Genomic DNA, 25,737 nt, shown 5'->3' with positions numbered 1-25,737 from the left:
TGTTTAGACTGGCCATTAGTCTGGGGATGATAAGTAGTGTACAAGTACAATCCTGAACCAAGTACTTCTTGAAAACTGTCCCAAAAATATGAGGTAAACAGAGGATCTCGGTCAGACACAATGGATAAGAGGACACCATGGAGTCGAATAATTTCATCGACGTATAGACAGGTTAATCTGCTGGTGGAATCTATGGTTCTAATTGGTAAGAAATGGGCAGTCTTGGTTAACCTGTCAATAATGATCCATATTGTATTACAACCGGAACAGGTCATGGGCAGATTGGTGACAAAGTCGATGGTCACATGCTCCCACTTCCATTCTGAAATAGATAGACTGTGCAACAAACAATCGGGTCTCTGGTGTTCTGCCTCTTGTTGATAAGTAAGACATCGAAAGACATAGTCGATAATGTCCTTCATTCTAGGCCACCAATATTGACGCTTCAGATCTCAGTATATCTTTCTCTAAAGTGGATGGATAGTTTAGAGGCATGAGCAGCCTTGAGAATATCCATCTTGACACTGACAGGGACCCAAATATAATCCCGAAATCTGCACAATCCGTCACTTGTGAGCTTGAAATTAGAAAACTCATCAGAAGTAAACTTACTCAAACTTTTGATGATTTATGGGTCGGTGGACTGAGCTTCCCAAATCTTTATGAAAAGATTAGGCAAAGCTCGGATCTGGGCAAGATAGGCACTGTTGCCATAGTGCTTAAGGCGGAATATTTGCATATCATCAACTAATTTTCAACTGGAGGCCATGGTTTGGGCCAACAACGGACTCTTTTCGCCTTAGAGCATCTGCGATTACATTACCTCCAGTGAGGTGGTAAATGATCTTGCAGTCATAGTCCTTCAAGAGGTCCATCCAACGTCTCTATCTCATGTTTAGTTCTTTCTGCAAAAATATATATTTCAAACTTTTGTGGTCAATATAGATTTCAAATATGTGACCGTACAAATAATGGCACCATATCTTCACTGCAAAGATTATGGTCACCAACTCTAGGTCGTGAGTAGGGCAGTTGCACTCATGGGGGCCCCAATATTATTTGTGAAGAAGAAGGATGGCTCCCTCCAATTATGCATATATTATGGGGAGGCAGACCAGGTAGATCTTCTAAAAAAACTTATAGAAAGTTACAAACAATAGGAATGGTATATACAATAGGATTAACATCCATATTTCTATTTATTCAGAGCTTTGAAAATTACAAAACTAGATTTTTATTTTATTTTTGATGATTACAAGGTTACAACTTTACTTTTACAGTTAATTATTGTCCTATATTTTTCTAACTAACCTATTCCTAAAATAACGTCAAATCCTAAAAAATCTAAAATTATTAGATATACTAATAGTTGTACTTTCGAAGTTTTTATTTTACAATTTTTATACACACAATGAGCTTCTAATAAATTCCTAGAGGGAGTTTCTACTGCTAACACTTCACCTAAAGGTTCAGGTCTAATATCTAATTTACAAGTAAATGAACAAGAAATAAAAGAATGAGTATGACTTGTATTAATCAGAGCTTTGGTAGAAATATCGTGGATAAAAAACATACCCTGCATGAGGACAGGAGTGGTGAGGGTATTGGGTTCATCAAGGTGATACACACGACCCTGGACTACTGATCTAACCATGTCCTTCAATCAGGGGTAGTTTTTCACAAAGTTCTGAGCTCTTCCGCACTTATAGCAGTTGTTGTTCAAACGTCGACAGGGCTGGTCATCATATAAGTGACCACAATGCTGGCATGGTTGGAAAGGTCCTGCAAGTTGTCCAGTAGGTGGAGGTAGAGCAGAGGGAGGGGCAACTCGGTCATTTGTTAGGATAGCTACTAACTGGGTCAGGCAGTTTTCTTCTGGGTTGTTGGACTTGGTGTTGTTGTTGTTGGGTACGAACTCGGGCGATTCATTGGTGCCTAGCTGAGATAAGGTCTTTGACCAACTAGGCATGCTCTACCACATTGGCATACGCGCTGGATCTCAGAGTCGCAACATGATCATAGATATCGGCATGAAGGCCCTTCAAAAACTTTTTAGCTTTGCGACTCTCAAGGGTGACCATTAATGGGGCAAACCTAAACAGCTGGATAAATCGAGCTGCATATTGGGCAACCGTCTAGTTTTTCTGGCAGAGGTCCTGAAATTCATCCTCTTTATTCTCTCGGACATAGACTGGGAAGAAATTCTCAAAGAAAATATCCATAAAAACCTCCCAAGTGGTAGGGGTAGATAAGACTTCATTTTTAAGCCACCTCCGATGTTCGGCTTCACCGGTTAGTATGAAGGCTGTTAGAGGGACATTTTGCTCCTCAGTTAGGTCTAAGATAGAGAAAAATTTCTCTATCTACATGATCCATGATTCGGATACTAAAGGGTGAGGGCCTCCTTCAAAACGGGGTGGGTTAAGTTTCTTAAATTATGCTATATTGTAGGAGATAGACATTTTGGCTGGTCGGTAGTCAGGGGCAGGAGGATGTTGGCAAGGAATGGCTTGATTTTATCCTATGGTTGCGGTTAGACCCTCGATGGCTTGAAAGAGTTTGGTAAACTCAACCTTGGTCAAATGATCTTGGGCCTCAGGTCTTTCAGTACACTCTACAGGAGGTCTTCCTCGCGTCATTCCTATAAAAGAAAAGGAAGATGCGAGTTGGTGGTCTAGTTTTTAAAATATGACATATTTTCTAAGTATTTTAGAAGGGTTTTTCCTAGCTACAGCCTTAGTTGTAAGAGATTGTTCTGCGTAGTTACTCTGATACCATTTGTGACATCTTAAATACTAATTAAGGCATAAGAGTGCGAGATACAGAAACAGATTACAAGTGCATAATGGATAAATGTCTACAGCGGAATAAATAATTACAAATCCATTACAAAATATATGAGTTCCAAATTACATATATAACTGAGGTCAGAAGTGGTGATAAGATATAAAATAAACAAAAATACAAAAGTAGGCCACTTCTATCATTATGTAAATAACTCATAAGAGTACGAGACAAGTCATGCACTTATAAAAGTTTATGCATCCACGGGATCCTCAAAGACTTCAAGGATAGGTCAGCAATCAGTTCCTCACTATCTTTCTCATTTGGAGGGGCATGGAAAGGGGTGAGTTTCATATATTCAGTAAGGAAATCACTATTTAAATAACATAATAAGATTTTAAAGGTGATTGAAAGTACCATCATTACTTACCATTCAAGAGTCATCTTAGGATTTTTAATTATGAAAATAATTCATTTATTAAAGAAAGTATCAAATCCATCAAGTCATAGTTAGTCAATCAAATCAATCATGTTAAAGAATAGATAGAGAAAATCAAAAAAATCATGATATGCACTATCTTTCATTTTATTCTTCGTGCGAAATCGTTTCGACTTCCATCTACTGAGGGCAATATAGATTCCTGACTACCCATGTGGAATGACCGATTCATTTCATTTATAACAGTCGTTTGTGGCTTGCCAAACCAACAATATATTTACGGCTTGTCAAATGATTACACAATCTATGGCCACGGTCGTGCCAGCCACAGTGGTCTTACATCTTAACTATGGCCACGGCCATAATTCACCAAAGGTGACCCCTACAATCATATTGTTTTACTACTCTCATTAGAGAGTACGCCATCATCCATAGGGAGCGGTTCTCTCACATCTTTTCAGACTAGATGGGGGGAGAAATAGAAATCCCTCAAAGATTAAAAGCCTAACGAAACATTTTATGAATTATGCACGCCAATGCCAATACATATTTCTCATGCCTATATATCATTTCATGCTTAATCATTTTTCTACTATCAATTTCATCACATATTAATATTTATTTCAAGCATTAAAATCATAAACGATCATAAAACATGCATTAACACGTAAAATGTACTTCGTTTAGGCATAATATTTAACCATGCAATCATTAATTTAAACTTTATTAATTTTACTCTAGAAATACTCCTTAGGATGTATAAAAGTGAATTCTAAATTCCTTACCAAAACTTTGATGTTTTCCCTATGCCTTTTCTTATTCTCCTCCTCTCTCTCTCTCTCTCTCTAGATCACTCCCCCTCTCTCTAAAGCTCTTGGACAATGGAAGAATAAAAATGAAAGTGATGAGGAAATGGTGAAGGGAGGGTTCCTATTTATAAAAAATAGAGACTGTTGGATTTGCACCAAGTGGCAAAATTTAGTGATGAAAGAAAAAGTCAGTGGGAAAGGTGAGATGTGATGACTAATGGATGTGATTGACGAATAGATGAGGTGATGTGACAGTAGTGCGAAAATTGGAAGCACGCCACCCAAACGACAAAAGCACGTTGCCAAAGCGACAGTGGCCCATTGCCCAAACTGGAGATGGCGCGCCTTGCTCGAGGTACCGTGCGCTGCCCCAGCCTGTCGTGCGCGCAGGCCTATAATGCTCAGGGCACTATGCGCAAGCCTACCGCGTGAATAGCATGCGCACAAGATGTATAGAGCCATTCCTGTCTGCGCGTGCAGAATGCACCTCACACGAATGAGACGTGCACATAGTATGCACATCCTGCGTTAGCCGTGCGCACACTTATGCAAGCGATGTGTGGAGTTTGCGTGGGCAAAATTCTACGCCTGCGGGATTTTTTCGTCTTTTTCTCCATTTTTTCCTAAAATCTATTTAAATTATAAATATAATATAATTTTTCTAAGACAAAATAAAATAATTAATTTCAAAAATTATTTAACCGAATAAAATACGAAATTAAAATACAAAATACGATATTCATCCAAAAAATTAAAAATACGAAATATTAAGGAGTTTTAAACAACTTTAGGCCCGATTAGTGGTTCGCATTACAAATTAAGTACGAAGATTTTGGGGTATTTCGCGTCTCCTCTAGTTATTTATTTTCCTTTTCTCTCTCTCTCTACACTCTTTAAATCTCTCTGTATCTCTCCTTTACTCTCTTTCTCTCTCTCTCTTTCGGGCAAAATGGTGAACATGAAATAGAATGGGGAGCTTTAATGTAAATTCCCATTCAATCTCCTTCCTTGGATCACGCATACGTGATCCAAACAGTTGTTTGTAAGGAAGGGACGACCAGTTGTAGAGGGGAAGAGGGGGACTTGGCAGCTTGCTAGAAAGCTAGCAACACCACGGCTACGCAAGATTTCCACCAAGTGGTGAAGTGGCAAGTTGCCACCTCATGCCCACGCATGAGCGTCTGGTGCGCTCATATTGTGCAGTCCACGGGTTAGTAACATGCGAGCTATTTTGTTGTTCTACTTGTGTGTCTATGAACATGATGGAAGGATTTCCCTTTCCCTTGCCCAAGCCATGCACAATAGATGTAGGCTGAAGAAAAGGCTTGCCCTGGTAATGGGTTGTTACAATCTCCTCACCTTAAGAAATCTAGTCCTCTAAATCTATTGATTAATGACCCAGAGATTACCATCCAAATCTTTATTTGGATGATGGTTTCCCTAAAATAAAGATAATTATGATTTATATTCTTAAAGAAAAATCACTTAGATCGTAATATTTTCCCTATCGAATATCTAGATTTGAAGATACAATGGGTTCGATTGGGTTCCTCGTGGACAAATGGTGAAATTATATCCTCTAAGGTGTTGTACCATAGCTATGTTATACCGTTAACTTGTTTGTTTAGACTTCGCAATTCTTTCTAAATTCTAATCAGACTTAGGAAGTACTACTGCAGAATACCAGTAACTTGAGAAATTCAAGTTATTTCTCACTTGGGAAACATTCTCTCGAAGGATTTCTCTAAGCATTTGCGAAGTGGAGTAACGAATATCGATAATTTATCAAGGTTAGTTGGCTTCAAAATAAAATCTGACCTCCTTGATAACCAAAACCTATCCTATCTACTACCTGTAATTGGGATTATAAGACCCTAAGGCTGAAACAAAAGCTTAGGTTTTTACTCTCCTAACTAATCTAGGCAGACAACCCCAAACATCACCTCAGTTGGTACTCTTAATTCCCAAAAATCCTAGACATCACTTAAATGAGTATCTTAAATTTCCTAAAATCTTCAACATCCTAAAGAGTCTAAGTCTCATGTACAAGGGATGTTTCTGGACCTTAATGATGTAATACCAGCTGTGACATTTTGTTTTTAGATTCTCGAGAACAGTCGCCAACCCATTGAATCACAAGATGAAGCTAAAAAATTTTATTCAAATGTAACGGACTACATAGAAATAAACATCCCTTAAATTGAAATTCCTAATATAAATTCTATTATATGAGATAATTGATCCACATAAAGTAAGTCTAGTTTACAATAATTCCTATCGAATAACCTTAACCCAAGGTTGGAGGCTCTTCTCACAATATCACTAGCTGCTGACCTTATCAAGGTTACTTAACCTGAAAAGACAATCTGGATTGGGATGAGTTCCATGCAACTCAGTGAGAAACACAGTACTAACATGGTACCAATAATATTTTAAAACATTTTTAATGCATTTCAGTGAAAATCCTTTACAAAATGCAATGTGCTATTTTATAAAAGCTTTTTGTCAATGAAATAAAAACAATCAGTCAATCAATGCCATACAATCAATCTGTCAATCCTAATTCCACAATTCGTGCCTTGCAATTTCTTACTCTATAATCGATACATGCCATTCCCAATATTATACTTGTTCTCGTCTCCCAAACCTCGATACCCCATGCAATTCCATACCAATCAAGTACATACAAACCTCTACACACGCACTTGAGACTAACTCTAACACTAAACTGACTCACTTACTCTTATTCTTTATTAAATTGTTTACATTCATTTATATCTTTAATTAGGTTCATATTGCCAAACCGGTGCATGTAGCCGCTTAACATCTATTTCCAAGGAGAGCAATACAGACATCGACCAAAGTCACGAATGGGAACATCAATCAGTAGGTGTCAAATAAATACAATCGCTCAACCACTTTGGTTGCCATCACATTGTTTCACTTGGTCGCCATAATATAAATCCAAAGATTCAGTTCTCCCTCGTGAAAACATTGAACACTAGTCCCAAACTTGGAACCCAATAACTAGTACCTATACTCTGATCGAGTCCCAAAACAATCAATACTGTACAATTAGGGTCCCCCCAGAAATCAAATGAATCGGATTTGACCAGATTACTTGGTTAATTACATTTTATTAGACTCTTAGCTCGCTTGTCTTTTTAGACAGAACCCCTAAGCTAACCTAGACCTAACCAACCTACCTCTACTTTGCTTTTCCCATTTCCCTTATCTTGTTCTTTCCACCCTTACATGTTTTTCCTAGGATCACAACCTAACCCTTCTACCATTTTCCACGTACAATTCAGGCATTCCATTACAATTCATTTTTTTTTTCAATTTCTTTAACAATAATAACCTTTGAAACTTAATAAGGAAATTGTATATGTACAACACAGGTAAAGAAACATAACTGCAAGCATATCCTTTTAAATTAAACCCTAATTTTATCTAGATGTTTTAATCTATTTATTTAATTTCCATCTTAATATAATTTAAACCTATCTATGTTCTGTTCCAATTTTTCTATGTAGTAATATTAATGTTAATTATTTTATTTTTCTACTTTATTCCTTTTATCTTCTGCTACCCTATTTTCTTTTAATTCCCATAATTCTAATTTAGATAATTTAAATTCAATTTATTCTTAATTTAGTAAATATCTATTTTAAGCTATTTTGCTAAATCGTCTTTTAATTAATTACTTTCCTATATTAAAGTATTTATAATTAATAAGTTATGAATAATTTATTAATTATAATTTTCTTTTTTTTTTTTGTTTTTCTACCAAATTCCCTATTTTGGTTTCCTAATTCCTATTAACTTATTTGTCCTAATTCTATTCTTAATTTTTCTCTTTTTATAATTTCTCAATTCAATGGGTTTTTATTTAATTTCAATTTGGCTAATTTACCAAATTTTTTTATTTAAAAAATTATCTGAATTAATTATTTATAAATAATAAATTTTGAATAATTTATTATTTTTAATTTTCCCTTCTTGCTCCTAAATCTCCCATTTCATTATTCATCTATTTTCTTTAGTTTTCTTTCTAATTCCCAATTCCCAATTTACCCTCCTAAAGTCCATTTCCACCTCTCAAAATCCCATGACCAGAACCAGTTCGGGATGGGGAAAGAATCCTGCAAACCCGCACCCGCGACTCTAGGCTCATCTGCTTGTGCATCCCTCTCAGTCGCCCATGAGCATGCGTGCGCCTCTCAGTGCGCGCTGCGCATTGTAGAGCGACAAGGTATCTGCCTTGGCGCGTTCAGGCGCCCAGCAGAGCCATCCGCTCGCGTGCTGCGCATATCAGCGAGCCAAGTGCGCTATCCTGGCGCTTTGGTGTGCCCAGGTAGCACCCCGACCGTGCCCACTCGCGCCGCAGACTGTGTCTGCGCGCTGTCCGGGCGCTTTGGCGCTCAGGACATGATACTGACAGAGGCAGATTGCCTCCATCGCCCTCGGCACATTATATTTCATTTTTATTGCTCCTAGATTGAGATAATCCTATCCTAACACGTCATGAAATCTTAACAAACATAAATAAACACTAAAAAATCCAGAAAACATCAATTTAATTCATCAAAACGCATGAACACACACACCCTCTGTTTTTGTTTAAAACCACACACACACTTGTTGTTTTCACCCAAAAACCATTTTCTACATACGTCTAAAAATTCATTACAAGCGTTCATGAGAGTACTGCAGTTTTTACCTCAATGGGGACCAAATTTGAGCCTAAACGCATGAGTGGATCGTCCCCAATTATCCATGAACTCTCTGCAGCACGTTCTGCAACGCGTGCAGAGCTAGGTGGGTTCGCAGCAGATTTTAAAGCAATCTGGGAAGAATTTTCTGTAGGGGATCGATGGGAAATGATCCTAGATCGTCAAGGAAAACATAAGGAATCTCTAACCGAAGGGAAACAAGAACAGATGATCGGGAAGAGTGAGAGAAACTCACTCAACTGCAGTGGGCCTCTCGGCTTGATAGGAGGAGAGAGAAACTTCTGTCTGAAGCTTGCTGCGCATTCTGGGCAGCCTAAAATGACTAGAGAAGACACGAAGGAGCAAGGTGAACGAAGGAACAATGCGCCTGCAGCGAAGAAGTTCACATCACGCGCAAGGAAGCTGAGTTTCCTTCTGAAAGAGACGCGCGACGTGTGCTCTATTTTCACGTCTCCTTTCTCTCTCATCTGTTTCTATCTTTTCCTTCTCTCTCTCTCTCTACACTCTCTAACTCTCTCCGTATCTGTCCTCTACTCTCTCTCTCTCTCTTTCGGGCAGAATGATGAACAAGAAATAGAATGGGGAGCTTTAACGTAAACTCCCATTCAATCTCCTCCCTTGGATCACATAATTGATCAAATAGGTCGTCAATATAGCGCATAAGGTATTTACTCTTTATGGTGATTTGATTTAGCTCCTGATAATCGACACAAAGTTGGAGGGTCGTCAATTTTTCCTCAAAATTGCAATTTATCATCCTAACTCTGCAAGTTCTGCTCGACCCATCTGGTATGTGGGTTTTAAGATAGGTTGTGTTCTAAGAACTAAGTCGATGGAGAATTCAATTTCTCACCAAGGAGGTAAACCCAGTAATTCCACTGGAAAAACATCTAAGACGTCATAGACAATAGGGATTATCTGAACTGACGGCTCATAATCCATTTGCTTATGCATCACATAAGTTAAAGAAAATTAGGTAGATTTTTAAAATAGCTCTATTACCATACAATTATATATTTTACACATCCAAGAGTCATAAATTTAGAACAAAGATTTTCAATTAAAGCTTTGGGATGATTTCTTTTTTGGCAAATGCAAGGTTGCAATTTTATCATTACAGTCTATAATGGCTCGGTAGTTTTCTAACCAATCCATTCCTACAATGATTTTGAATATAGAAAAGTCAAAAAAATTTAGGTCTACGGCTAATTCTTTACCCGAAGCATTTACCCTACGATTTTTATAAACAAGGGGTGCTTTCAAAAGTCCTCTAGAGGGTCTCTCTATTACAAGGACTTGTCCTAATAGTTCTGGTTTAATTGCTAAGTTCCTGACAAAGTTACAAGATATAAATAAATGAGTAGCCCCAATACATATCAAGGAACGAGAAGTAAAGTTGTAAACAGAAGTCGAACTCTGAATGACAGCTGGTGTGGTAATGGCGTTTGGCTCATCAAGATGGAAGAGTCTCCCTTCTGCAATTGGTTTCACAGTGTCTCGGGCCTCTAGGGGTAATCCTTTATGAAATGTTGTGTGCTCCAACACTTATAGCAGGAGTGGCTCAGACGATGGCAGGATCGGTCATCATGATCCCGTCAATAGTGTTGACAGGGTTAGCCAAACTAAAAGGCTTTCCATGAGGAGGGGGTAAGGCAGGATTTTGTGCAATGTGAGGTTTATTATTAGCACGATTGGGGCCAAGGTTGGTTACCCTTCTCTTAGGCTGCTACTGAGCATAGATGTGAATGATGCACTGATGTCGGGCTAAAATATGCCCTTCCACAAAAAAAAAATGCTCAAGGGCTTCAACATAGGTGCTGAGCTTCATCAAGGCAATAAGGTAAAAAATAATGTCAATCATTCACAGGGAGTGGTTCATCAACATTTATTCAAATGAGGAAGAAACAGAAATCCCTCAGAGATAATAGTCAAATGAATTTTCATTCTTTTCTATTTCATTTTTGGTACCCTTTTTATAACCATCACGTTTTCATATCTATGACATATTCACAACTATTTCATATTGACGCGGGAGGGTATGGGGAGGATCGAATCAAATCCTATAACCCACTCAACGTTATGCAATACCAAAACTATAATCGCCTAGATAAATTCTTTTCTCTAATTAAATCTACAATCCTAAAAAGAATGCAAAAATAAAGACTAGAAAAAATAAACAAGGAAAGAAAACTTTTTTTTTAAATTTTGGTCAAAGACTGGCCAAATTAAATGATTGACTGTTGACCGATAAAAGTTAATAATTGACCGTTGATCGGTGAAAGTCAACAGTCAATATTGGTCTACGACCTCTGGACCGGGTTCGGATCCGAGCCCAACTCCAACCAGTCTCCCTCCTTTTTTTTATTTGCTACTGGCCTTAGCTTATAGCCAAGACCAGCAAGGCCCATAGCCCAAGCTCAGAATGTCAATAGTCTAATTGGTCCCATAACCTAAAGCCCAAAAGGAAACCCGATGTTCAACTGTCAAGCCTTTCAAGGGCCAAACGGTCAACACTGCAAGCCTGATGCCATGGCCAGACAATTGCGGCCTTCCTTTCCTAGTGTGGTCACAGGACCATGTTGGTCCCGTTGCTAGCGGTTCTGGGAAATCGTTAACCTTTTTTATTTTCTCTCTTTTGGCCACTATTTTTCTTCTCTTCGTTGCGATCACACCTCACTATCTTGATCGGTCACGAGGCTGTGAGGCTAGGTGACCGTGAGGCTGTGCGACTAAAACCCAAAAAAAATTGTTTCCTGAATCTGAATCCTTTTTTTATTTAAATAATCCCAAAAATCAAATCAAAAACCATATAAATCCCAATGATCTAATATGAGATGGCTTTGATACCACGTATTGGGGATTTAAAATCTGAATCAAATAAATCCAAAACACTCATATCAAATAATTGAGATTTAATTTGAATCGGAAGCATACCTGAATCCATGATATAAGAGAAGAGCATGTCCTGCGGTCGATCTTCCAAATTAGCACGTAGTTCCTTGGAGTTCTCTTAGTCTTTCTATTTCTGATGATATGATATCATAATAGAAAAATCCTTACGTGTAATTTAGGGACCATAACTGCATATTTATAGCCTTAATTTTTATTATTCCTAATTTGATCTATCACAAAATTAGAAATAACACTTTGGTCTATACATATTAAAGCTCAAAATACACTTAACTTTGCAGATCATTTTAAACAAGTTTAATTAATTTGATATCCTTTTATGCACAATAATTTTCACATAAACCTACATGGTTAATTAAAACGCGACAGATAGTTCAAGAATTCAAAATATGAATATTTAACGACTATATGTAACAGTTGAATAATTCTCCACATATATAATTTGATGTTTTATAAAAGAAATTTTTTCTCTATAAAGGCTGCAAAAAGTGTGTTTAATTTAACATTATTTTAAAAAAATAGATATAAAAAATATATATAAGCATAAACGTCGGGAGAGATAGATGAAAGAGCAAAAATGTCAAAGATTTTTTAATGAGAAAGAGAAGCGCACAAGAAGATGATAAAAGCTTTTGGGAAAAGAGAGAAAAAACCAACATTAAGTATACTGCGATAAATGGGCTAAGTTAATTTGAATTGACTCTCTGATGATTTTCTACAAATGATTCAACATGCTTATTAATTCTATCATATATGAAATATTATGTAAATTGAGGTGATATCGTATATCAAATATTATTAATTCAATATGCTTAATTATTATAACTAGTACTATAACAACTATTATTACTATGATTATTTTTTATGACTTGAACGTATATTCTTTTCAAAAAAAATTTATTTTTACCCAAAATCCATTTCTAATTTCTATTCATTTTAAAACCTACCTAACCAACCCATTTCATTTAAGCTTAGCCCCAATCAAATTAGAACTTAACAAAACCTCTTAAAAACTCCAACCATGACCCAAATAGTTTTACAATTTGGTCCCTGTATCTTAAAAAAAATTTGATTTACTCTATAACAGCTAATGTACATTAACATCATTGGTAGAAGCATCACATGGAACTTAAATTGGACAGATATCGCATTTTAGTTCAATTAGTATTCACATCATAAATCGAGTTAATGTTGTTGTAGACACATGACATCTAAAATAGATCTTGACTCAATTAGAATTCGATGCATATTCAACTTGAAACCCACATGGCATTTCCACTATCAATACAGGGATCAATATTATTTTTGCCCATTTAAATACCACCCAAAGTGCAACATCTTTCTAATCCAGCCCTGACGTCCCCAACATCTTTCTAATCCCAGACGAAACCGATCCTCATTGTTTCTTATTGTGAACGACAAAGAGAGGATATAAAGGAGTAAGGCACGCAGAAAACAAAGCTGCAGAAAGAGACACAAAAGCAAAGTTAGAACAAGAAAGACAGGACACGTGCTTACAGAGAAGAGGAAGAAGACAAAAGAAACTGGCTCGTGTGCTAAAACTGGAGGGAAGACCTTATACAGAAAGGCAGAGCCTCAAGTCATGCAAAGATTATAAAGAGATATGTTAATATAAGGTGATTCTTCTTCAATTCCAGGACAAATTTTTTTTTCTGAAAAAGAAGGATAGAGGTGATTGAGACAGAGGAACCAAAACAGAGGGCTTTAGTTTTAGGGAAAAGGCAAAATAATAGAAGCAATTAGAACAGAAAGTGAGGCCTAAGAGACAGAGATCGTAAAAAAGATGGGATTTCGGGTATGAGAGAGAGAAAGAGAAGTAGGTAAAAGGAAGGGAAATCAAGAGCAAGAAAGAAGTTTTCCGCTTCGGGTTTGGGGGGGTGGCGGAAAAGGAAAGCATACCAGAAATAAAGAGAATGAAGAGAGTTTACAGGAGGATTATCTGCTTGGGTCAAAGTACTCTTTTTCTTATTCTTCTGCCTTTTTTTTCTTCAATTTCAAGCTAATCATTAAGGGTTTATTTTATATCAGATTACATTGTCGATTAGTTTGCATGAGTGACCCCAAGAATCATTTCAGAACCAGTTCTAATGCTTTAAGATTTTCAAGAAACATTCATCACTTAGACAGATGCTTTTTGTATAGCAACTAGAGTCGTTCTTCTTTAAAATGGGAATCCTATTGCCTTCGTTAATAAAGCTTTGTCAAGATAGAATCAACTTCTTCTGGTCTATGAAAGAGAATTAGTGAACACCGTACATGTCGTAAGTAAATGGCAACATTATTAACTCGGCCATAATAAATTCATCATTCACACATGAAAATACTTTCATGTTTAAAATGATCTAATTAGAGAAATAGTTTAAAATAACTAGTTCTTACTAACAATTAATTAGTTAGGAGTAGATTTCCTATAAATATTTAAAAATCTGGTAAAAAGAACATAAAATGAAGAATAAACGCTCTTAAACCACCTAAAGTATAACAGGTAGAGAAAGAAGCGCAAAAAGAGTGAGAAACTTACAAGGGAGAAAGAATAAGAGAGAACAGTGAACAAAGAGAGAGAAACAGAACTAAATGCATTAATTCTTCGCTACATTTCTTTCTTAACTATATTTCCAGGTATTTTTTACAACTATATGCTTTTACTAATTAACTAATTATTAGTTAACATCAAATATTTTCAACTATTTCTTTAGCTATGATTTATGAATATGTAAATGACATATGGTTTACTATTAGTATATTAAACATGATAAAATCAAAATGTATCATCTAAAAATAAAAAATAATTCTAATTGGTTTGATTTAATCATGTTGATTAAATAAAAAAAAGAGATACAGTTTGACATGTAGCATCTAATAAATACATATTTAGTAAATAAACTAAAACAAACCATACATAATAAAGAAGTCAGTTGTGCTAACAAAAGAAAATAATATGGATTCTTATTATTGTTATAGATGAACTTATTACAAATGCTAAAAAAATATATACGTTTTTTACTAATATTTTCCACAAGGCAAGATGTCTTCCCCTTGTAAAACCACGTTGAATTATTTTGCCAAATCAATAGAAATTTTCCAGACGGGAGGAACATCATATTAGCCCATCAAAAAACAAAGCACAGAGAATGTCTACAACAAAAGTGACCTACCAAAAGAGACTTAATTTCTAAATTATTATCTTTAACTACTTAGAAGATAAAATATCCTCAACTCACAAATTATTATTTCTAATAAACTGACTAGAGGTCATGTTGGATTGATAATCACATTACCAATCCACTCTCTTGGGACTGTTTCTATACCGAATTACGTTTTTAGATAATTTATAAAGTAATTATACGAAATGTTGATTTTACTAGAATAACGCAGTTACATTATTTATAAAAATAAGGTTGTTAATTTTAGGTATGACAAGTTGGTTACTCTGATTTTTTTTTTCTAAGACACATTCCATATGGTATAATTCCTTAATATTTTTTTTTATTATTTTTGTTTCTGTTTTTGTTTCTTTTTTTTTATGAACTTTTTTATATGGTGTGCTTATTTGGATATTTCCTCACTCAAATGTGATTTTGCAGCATCTCTTGCTTATTTTTCCTCTCACTTCAACATGAATTTCTTCCTAAGTTGCTTCTAATTTGTGTATGAATTTTTTTTTTTGTAAATTAGTTAAAGTATACTTATCTTATGGTTTTGAGATTATTTTACCTAAATATTAATTAATTCAAACAAACATGTTTCAATAAACAGAAAGAGGAATTTGATATTCAATGAATATTTATGTTTTTATCTTTCATTATAGTTATTTGTCGATTGTTAAGCTTTAAAAATGAATAGGAAGTGTAAAATCTAGTCGTATGGAGGTGTTTAAAAATTGTTTGAAAATGAGAAAATAAATTATTAATAGAGAGTTTTTATTGCACGTTTCTTAAAAAAAATGTGGTCATGATTTGAAAGCAAAAAATGGAAAATATTGGCTATTCTGGATATGTTTTCAAGTTGTCTTATTCGTTAATATTTTCAACTTTATTTTTTTACCTTTAGTTTTTCAATTTTTTTAATCCAAAATTATCATATGCCACAAGACAAGTGCTTCAAATATTTTTGCCTTATAATATCTTGATTTGAAAGCAAAAAATAGAAAATAATGGTTGTTTTAGATATGTTTTCAAGGTTGTCTCATTCATTAACATTTTCAACTATATCTTTTATTTTTAATTTTTAAAATTTTTGTAATCCAAAATTATCATATGCCATAAGACAGGTGCCTCAAACCTTTTTGCCTTATACTATCTTGAATCAGATTTCTACATCGAAATTACTAATAATTTAGTGTCTTATTCTGCATCTAATAAGATCAACGATGAATTCTATTTTTTTAGTTTTTGAAATAAAATGAATAAAAATTAAAAATAAAATAATAAAGACCTTGAGATAGATGACAAGTTTACTAGAAACATCTTTATTCATAGGAACATTTGATACATACAAGCATACTTATTGAGCTCAATGACCATCTTCTTAATCTCTTATTGACGCTTTACCAGTGGATGGCACAGCATATGTGCATTGGCACTTATGAGTTTGTTGATTGCATTCACATGGGCAAAAGTGTTCACACATAAAAGAACAGTCTGCAGTTGTGTTGCATACTAGCCTAACAACAGGTCCTCTTGCTTCAACTTTAGTATGAAAATCTATAAAGAAAAAAAAAAGAATTATGTAGTAGGAAAAAATTAATAATACATGGAAGAGAAGACTTATGAGCGCATATAGGTATAAATTTAAGACTTTAGACAAGAACGAAGTTTAAACATAACAAGATCACTTACTAGTTGCAACAACCATGAAGAGAAGAAAAAATGCTAGTTTGAGTGAAGACTTCTCCATCTCTTGTTTCTTTGTTCAAGTTTTCACGAGCTAGTTGGATATTTTATTTATATTGAGATAATACAAGCAATACTCTTCTTAAATAGTTGAGTTTTCAAAAAAAAAAAAGGTAATTTGAATATCATCTTATAAAGGATTAAATTATATTTTTGATTTTGTAAAGAAATAATATTTAAATATGGTGTATATCTAAATTTGAAATATAAAATCCTCTTATAAAGGATCAGATTGTATCCTTTGACTTTATAAAAAAAAAAATTTAAATTTGATATCCATTTAATTTTTTTTGTTCGTTTGTTCAATTATCTTTATGACACTTTATTCTCTCTCTCTCTCTCTCTCTCCTCTCTCTCTCTTTCTCTCTTTTTAATTGGGAGATTTTGTCATTTATATTTGTAATAGTGTGTCAAAGTTGCTAACTGAATTAGATACAGATTAACCTTTATTTTTATGTTTTTGTTTTAAAAAGTACTTATATTATTATAATAATGTAAAGCAAAAGTTTTTGTAATATGTTGCTTCAAAATAATAAATATCAAATGAATTATGAAATACTAACATGACTCTGATAATACTTATGGGAAACAATTGTCATACCCTAAATTTGTCCACATAAATTATATTTTGACAAATTTAGAACTAGGCTTATTATTATTGTTTTTATTTAATAATAATATTAGTATTTACTACTACTATTATTACTATCTTTTTTTCTATGTATGAATGTATGTTCTTCTCAAAGCTCTTTTACTTTTACCCAAAATTCATTTAAAATTGCTATTATAACCACTTGCCTAACCCATTTCATTTAAGCTTGACCGAAGTTAAATTAAAACCTAAAAAAACCTATTGAAAAAGTTCAACCAAGTCTCAAGTATTAAGATTCAAGGCTATCATTTTTAGCCCAATTAAAGTTAAAAGTCTAGCCAATTTAAATATGATCGAAAGTGCAAGCCCTGATCTATTAGCACCAGCCCAGGTCCTACAATCTTTCTAATCCCTAAACAACATTGTTCCTCATTTTTTTTTTTTTTCTGAATGACAAAGAGAGTAGAATAAATAGAAAATAAAGCTGCAGAAGAGATACAAATGCAAAAATAGGACAAGAGAACAAGGCATGTAATACCCATCTTAGGAAAATAAAAAATTGTTGTTCAATTATGGGCCAAGAGAAGTTATATTATTATTTTGCAAAAACTATAGAATATTTTTTCCTTTAGCATGCGTTATTAGATCTTTTTGTAATTTTTAAATTAACATTTCTATATTTATAAATTAAGTCTAAGGGTTTAATTAAAACACTATTGAACCTTAAAAATAAAAGAGATGAGAAAAAAAAAAAGAAGAGGTTTAAAAGGAGAAGGTACGTCTTCTAAATCCTAAATTAGAACTCTATTGCTTGACATTCAGACAGAAAATAAAAGAAATTGCAGATATGCAAAGAAGAAAAGAGTCATTGTGTCAATAGCACTATTGGACACATTTTTATTTCTTTTTCTGTTAATTTTCTGCAACTAACATAATTTATGCGTAATCTATACATCATAACTTTTTTTTGTAGATATCAAGATTGTACGATTTGGGTTAGAATTGAAGAAAATATGAATTTTAAAAATTTGAATATTGCAGCAGAACATGAATTGCGCACAGTAAAATTTTCCTGCATTTTAATAAATTTGGCCAACTTTTGGCAACTAAAGCATTTTATCTTTACATATTTTATAAGCTTTCCATAAACATAAAGATTTGATGATTTGAATGAGAATGACCAAGTTATAAATTTTTTAAAAGTTAATAGTTGTAACAGCATATAAATCGCGTGACGTCACATTTTTTATTTAAAAAAAAAAATTTAATTGCCCAACAAAAACTTTTTATTTAAATTTTTATTTATTTATAGTCTATATAACCTAAGCTTTTTATACATACTAAGATTGCATGACATAGATGAAAACTGAATGAGTTATAAATCATGAAAAAATTTCTGTTTGTATGTGGTTGAAATTCGGCATTTCGTCAGGCGAACCCTACCTTATGGATGGGTTTTTATTTGTGTACCTAGTTTTGGATGGACGGGCTTTCATTTATGTACCTAGTCCAGACTTGGATGGGTTTTTGTTGTGTACTTAGTCCATGTAGAGGTGGGCTTTGACTTTGTTAGTGGCCACTTCGGTGAAGTACTACCTAATATTCGTATCTAATTTAATATTCGTATGTGCGCCTATCCGTAATGGTATTGATGAAAACTGAATAAGTTATAAATTGTTGAAAATTTAGGATCTTAAGAGCATGTGGCAATGGCTTTTATAGTGTTTTCAATTTCTAGCCAATGGGCAGCCACAAGGCTATATAATCACAATCTATAAATCATAAGTTTTTTTATAAAAATCAAGATTACATTATTTAGATAAGAATTAAGAGAGTTACGAGATTTTAAATACTTAAGATTATTAGAAAAAAATCAAATAGTAGTAATAAAATCTCTATTTCTTATAATTCTTTTTGAATTGATTTTTTTTTTTCAAAATTATAGCTCTATATGTCTAGTCAATGGATATTTAAGAATCATTGTTTAATTTAATTTGCACCAAGAGAATTAAATTGTTAACACTCCCTGTGCATTATGCAAATAAGATAATTTAGATCTTAATTTTCAATGAAAGATTTTTAGGATGTTAAAAATAATATTACTTTGGTTGAAAATTTGTTCAAATATATATTTCATCCTATATTACTTATTAAAATTTATTAGGTTGTATAAAAACTTAGTATATTTAAGAAATAATAAGTTTGTATTAAATTCTAATCAATTTGATGAATTTTAAATTAGAGTTCCATAAATGTTCTACCTATATGTCCTTTAGATAAAAAGTTACGTATTAGGCTTATCTTCAGCATGCTTATATATTATTAGAATTTTTAGATATTAATCCGATATTATAAACAAATATAATTTAAAATTTTTTCTTGACATTTTATTGAGAATTTTGGATTTAACTTTATAGTTGAATAGTTTTCAATCTATTATAGTATTCTATGAATTTGAAAATTATTATAAATTTTATATAATTATATAATTGCTTATTAGTTTAAAAACTATTTATTAATTATATACATCATTCAAAAATACTTATTATCTTTTGAATATCTCAATCTAACTATAATTTGATCATACTTATGAGATAAACATTGAAAGTTATTCTAAATATATTTCTTTTAGATTTATACCATAGAGGTTAAATATAATTTTCGGTCCTGATACAACAATATATGTATCATCTACAACATAGGAGTTAAAAGATTGTTTTGGGCCTTATTGTAGAGATATAGTGTAGTTATAGCTGGTAAGGATTATAAGATTTTAATTTGAATTTTATCAATATTAAAGAGTTTATTTTAAATATTTTTTTGAAACAAGTTTATTTTAAATGTTAATTGAAATTTTTTTAAATTATTCTACTATTATGTTTTTTTAACTATATATTGAATTTATTTTGTTATAACTATTTAAATATATTTGATCAAATTAGTTTAAGTTTTTAATTATTCACTGAGTTGTGAACTCTATTTATCTTTTTTTCTTTTAAATTTTAAATAGTAAATTGTACTCGGTAACTTAAGACGTACAAGTATTAAGAATTTAATTTAACAAACTAAAATATATTAGTTGCTTTTTTATTTGAATTGAGAAATTATTTTATTTAAGCATTTCAAAATCTCTTAGCTTTGAGGTTAGAATTTTCAATATAGAGGACTAATTAATTATTAAATTTTCAAAGTATATTTTGGTTAAGTTTAAGATTGTCCCAAATCTTACATGTTTATGAGATTTTTTCATAGACATACAATGTTGTAATATACTTGATTTTGGGTTTAGGGTATTACAAGGCACGTGTACATAATTGCAACTAACTCAAAATGAAGAGAGAAATAATAAGCTTTTTATATTGAATAAAAAATTTACAAATGACTGATCCGGAGAATATTTAGAGACTAAAGTCATATATATATATATAGACAAATTGTCACGTGTTTTAATTACATGAGAGTCATAAAGTTAAATATTAATTCATTGTCTTTAACATTCTCTTTCAAAATTGACTAGTAAATCTTATGATAGATATCTTACATATCAAATTATAAAATTAAATAGTAGATAAAGTTTAGTAAACAGATCAACTAGTTGATGTTCAAATCTAATAAGCAGAAGTATCAATTAACCCATCTTATATAATCACATATAAAATGATAATTAATCTCAATATGTTTAATTTTTTTATATAAAAAATATGATTTGATGCAATATGTATCACAACTTGATTGTCACAAAAAAGACAAAAAGATCAAGTGACTTCATTCCAAGATCTAAAAACAAGTGCTTAATCTAAATAATTTCATTAGTTGTAATAGCTACCATGCCCTAATTTTGTCAGGTCTAAATTAATTTTGATCAAAATACAAATGCAAATTTGAATTTATTTGATTATTTATTTATTATCATCATAATTATTAATTTTATTGTTAGTTTAACTTATTATTATTATTATTATTCATTTCTATTTTTTGTTTTATTATGTCCAAATAAAAAAAAAAAGAGAAAAAGAAGAAGAAAAATTAGAAAAGGGAAAGAAAAGTAAAAGAGAGAAAGACAAAAAAAAAAAAAGCAGACGAAGAACAACCAAGGTCGACGAAGAAGCCCGAGCCACTCAGAACACCGGCCCAACCCAGCCCCTGTCCAACATCAGATGATGCACTTGGAGGCATGTCCCGGTGGGTTTCTTTAGCTCTTCGAACAAGGAGGGAAAGAAGGCACCAAAATATTAGTTTAGGAGGAAAAAAGGAGAGAGATTTAATGACAGAGGTAGGAGGGGGCCAAGTCGAATAGGGGAAAGGAGCCGATGTGACAGAAAGAGAAGGGAGAGTAGGCGGCTATAATGACCGAAGCCCAAGTCCCAAGGAAGATCAGAAGAAAAAGCATGAAAGGGACCTTTTTTCTTTATCCATGTGTTTTGTCTTCTTTGAACCAGAAAGGAAAGAAGAAGGGAGGAGTGGCGTAATAGTGAGGTGATAGGACTTCGGACTAGAAACCAAAAACGATTGAACCCAAGAGAGGAATGGGGAAAAAGAAAACTTAAATGAATAGTTTTTCCCCTTCAATGGAAGAACTGGATATGTGAAACAAAGTTCAACCATCGAGTCTTTGTAATGAAGCTAAAAACGTGCACTTAAGCATAGCATTCAAATTTTTAACCAAAAAAAGCTAAAAACATTTAATGTATTTTAGGTAAGTTACATATTAATACCAAGATATGATGCTCATCCTAAGAATTTCTCACAATTTAACAAACAAATAAAACCAAGCAATCAAAAGAATTACTCTAATGACATCATTCCACGATAAGACTAAACAAATCCCATCATCTTTTAATCAAATTGACCAACGAAACCCTAAGAAATTGCTTACAAAAATCAATCAAAGACTAAACTATAAAATCATCCACCTCAATCCAAATTGTAGTGAGCAGTGGGTGTAACGGACTCGAAAATGTAAAAGGAAATGTATATATTTATTATATGTGCGGAAACGAAATAAAATAGATTATGATTAACATCCCATACACAATAATTAAAATATATTAAAAATATAAAAGAATAAACTAATTAAAGGAAATATTATGAATGAATACTATAAGGAAAACTAATAAATCTTTAAGTTTCTATTCGCCGTCTTCCTGCAGAACAGGCTTGAAAAACAAGTCTTCCTGATCTGAAATGGTTAAGTAAGGAATGAGCTATACTAACCCATTAAAGATGTCATACTATCTCATTGTCATAAAAGTAAAGGTTGGTAGAAAATAAAAACGACCAATGGAGCATAATTTATAACAAATTTATTTATTAATAATAAAACATTTTACTGTCCACTTACCTCGGTGAGATTCATGAAAACAACTTATGAAAACAATAACATTATAAACATCATAAGATCATGCACACTCTGTAACATAACACATATCATACTTTTGTATTTCAATCATCAGACAACAAATTTCCTCTTTTATCAGCCTACTAGTATCCATGAGGATCCATAGAGGTCCTCGCTACACGTGAACCATTCACTTTAATTTCAAGGCCGTTCCCATACCCCGTCCGGTATTAGCGACAAAATCATAAACCTCAATACCCTGTCCGGTATGAGGGGTGAAGCGGGCCGTCCCCATACCCCATCCGCTATGAGTGTCAAAATATTTAAAGTCTCCATACCCCATCCGATATTAGAGACCACATTCCCGATAGGATCCCTTATGGATCCGGTCCGTCCACCATCTCCCAGGATATCTAGTGAGGCTGTCGACTTATCCATTCATAAATTCACATACCATTCTTATTTTTTTTAGTCTCAATTACCCAATCAACATGAATACGTAAACCAATAACGCACACCAAACAAGGCAACATAATATCGGGTTCACAATAATTCAAATCATAATAAATTAAATAGTGATTCATGCATACGTAACCACAGAATAAACAATCAAATACTATACTGCATTTAGACTGTAAAATACATCAAACAGGAACAGACCGAAAAACATATCAGATTTGGGTTCCATTAGCAACCTTAATTAATTATACATATCCATGAATTCATAAAATACCATTTTATCATTTATTAGACTTTAATACCGTGATAGAAAATAGGGTGAGAGATCCTTACTTGTTTCAGAGTCTGAAATCGGGTTCTCACTGCGCCTATGGGCAGTCCTTAGATTTCTTGAATTTTTTTTCAAAAACTGAAACACACTTCCGGTACCTGTATATGTCCCCAAAAAATCCCAAATCAGACCCAGGGGCTATTCAACCAATTTTGGAATTCCGGCACAGCAACTCCGCCGTGCTCCGGCGACGACACCGCCGCTTGCGGCGGCGATCCGCCTCGGGTTGGCCATTTCTGGCCTTTTTCGGCCAAACTTGCATTGGTTCCTGTGATAAAACACCCATAGGACCCTCGGTGGGCTGAAAAAATCTAGAAAACCGAGACTTACCGGCGGCGGAGCTCTCGGATGTGGTGGCTCCTCCGGCGCGAGTCGCGGTTTGGTGTTTTACTCCGGTCAACCTGTAGAGAAAAGGACGGTGGTCACAATGGTGTAAAAATTACATCGAACAGGAATCGGGAAGGGCCTCATCGGAGGTAAAAACTAAGGAAACCCGCGGCGGTGCTGCTGGGCTTCGGCGATATTTTTCAGCCAATTGGCCGATGGTTTGGCTCCGATTTTGCCACAGGTGGGTTCAACATAAAAAACCGAGCTAAGAGGAGAAATTTTACCTCGTTTGGCGGTCGAAAGGTGCTCCGGTGCGACGGCGGGTGGCAGCGGTCGCTTCCTCCGGTGGCTGGGTTGTCTTCTCCGGCGAGGGTTCTGGCAGCTAGGGTTTGGGGTTGGGTGTGGATGAGATTATTTATAACATTTCCCTTTTAATCTGAGCCGTCCATCACGATTTAATCTGGATCGTCCGATCACGATTAAATTGAAAAGAAATCTTGACCGTCCATCACGATGTGATCTGGGCCGTCCATGCGTGATCAAATCTGGGCCGTCCTCACGCATGCAATTTGGGCCGTCCGTGCGCGCGGGAACGGATCTCAGCCGTCCGATCGCGGGCACATGGATCGCCCGTGTGGCCTGTTCTGCGTGGCCTTCCCGCATTAGCATTTCTGCCCCGCGGCGTGTCCTTCCCGCGTCAGCATTTCTGCCACGTGGCGTGTCCTGGTTGGTCGGAGCTTTTGACCGGGCTGCTGACGTGGCACAATTTTTTTAAATTGCGTTTTGACCCCCGGTTTTTGATTTTCTTTTCAAAAATACCCTCAAAATCCAAATTTTCACCTCTTTTTTCCAAAATTATTTTCAATTAAAAACAAAAAATAATTTTACCCCTTTTTATCATTATTTTTAGTTTTATCTCTATTTAATTAAATTAAATTAAATTAAAACTATATAATTATTACTTAATAAATTAATTATTAAAATAAAATAAAATCAAAATAATTTCAATAATTATAAAAATAAAAATTTGGGTGTTACAACTCTCTCCCCCTTAAAGAAATTTGGTCCCCTAAATTTGCCTCTTACTCTTGGTCGAACAAATGGGGATACAGACTCTAAAGTCTGATTCTAGCTCCTAGGTAGCCTCCCTTGGCGTGTGGTTCTGTCACACGACCTTTATAAATGGTATTTCTCGGTTGCAGATTATTCTGCTCTTTCAGTCCGTGATACCGACTGGTACTTCCTCATAGGACAAGTCCTCTTGGAGTGGAAGCGGTTTCTGAGCCAAGACATGAGAGGGGTCCGGGTTGTACTTGCGTAATATAGATACATAGAACACATTGTGGATCTTGGAGAGCTGTGGAGGCAGTACTAGTCTATAGGCGGCAATATCAATCTTGTCTAAGACTTCAAAAGGTCCAATAAATCTGGGGTTCAGTTTTCTCCTCATGTCAAACCTACTAATTCCCTTGAAAGGAATGACCTTAAGGAACACCTGGTCGCCTTGCTCAAACGCTAAATCTCTCCTCCAGGTGTCCGCATAACTCTTCTGCCTGTTCTGAGCCGTCTGAATGTTCTTTCAGATTTTAACTATTTTAGACGTGGTCTTCTCCACTATATCGTACTGTCAATTCAAATAAAAATAGTTGTTATTACCAGACATTAATAGACCATCATCCAAATATGGTTAAATTTGAATATTAATGAATCTTGCACATATCGAACCGTACCCAATATTAATGAACCATTATACAAACCATCCAATCAGGCCTTAGGGTTTTGAATATTTTGGTGAATGAGATCAGGACTTTATTTTTAACTCATAAGGTAAAAGAAAAATTAAAGAAAGAAGAAAAATACGTTTAGAATATAAAAAGTATTTTTCCTCTAAACAAATTTAGCTTTTCCCATTAAAACTTCTAATGTCGTTTTCTCCGATTGCATGTTTGAAAAAGTGATGAAATTTCAAGGATGAATTTGGAAAAAAAATCATTAGAACTAAATTGGACAATGACCCAAAATTCAGAATCTGAAATTATAATTTGTTTGTGAACTTAAAATTCGAACTAACAACTAATATTTGCTAAAAAATAAGAGAA

This window comes from Carica papaya, chromosome 6, assembly GCF_054855325.1.
Source record: "Carica papaya isolate Zhongbai chromosome 6, ASM5485532v1, whole genome shotgun sequence".
In the NCBI taxonomy this organism is placed as follows: Eukaryota; Viridiplantae; Streptophyta; class Magnoliopsida; order Brassicales; family Caricaceae; genus Carica; species Carica papaya.
Note: the sequence above shows the minus strand (reverse complement) of the source record.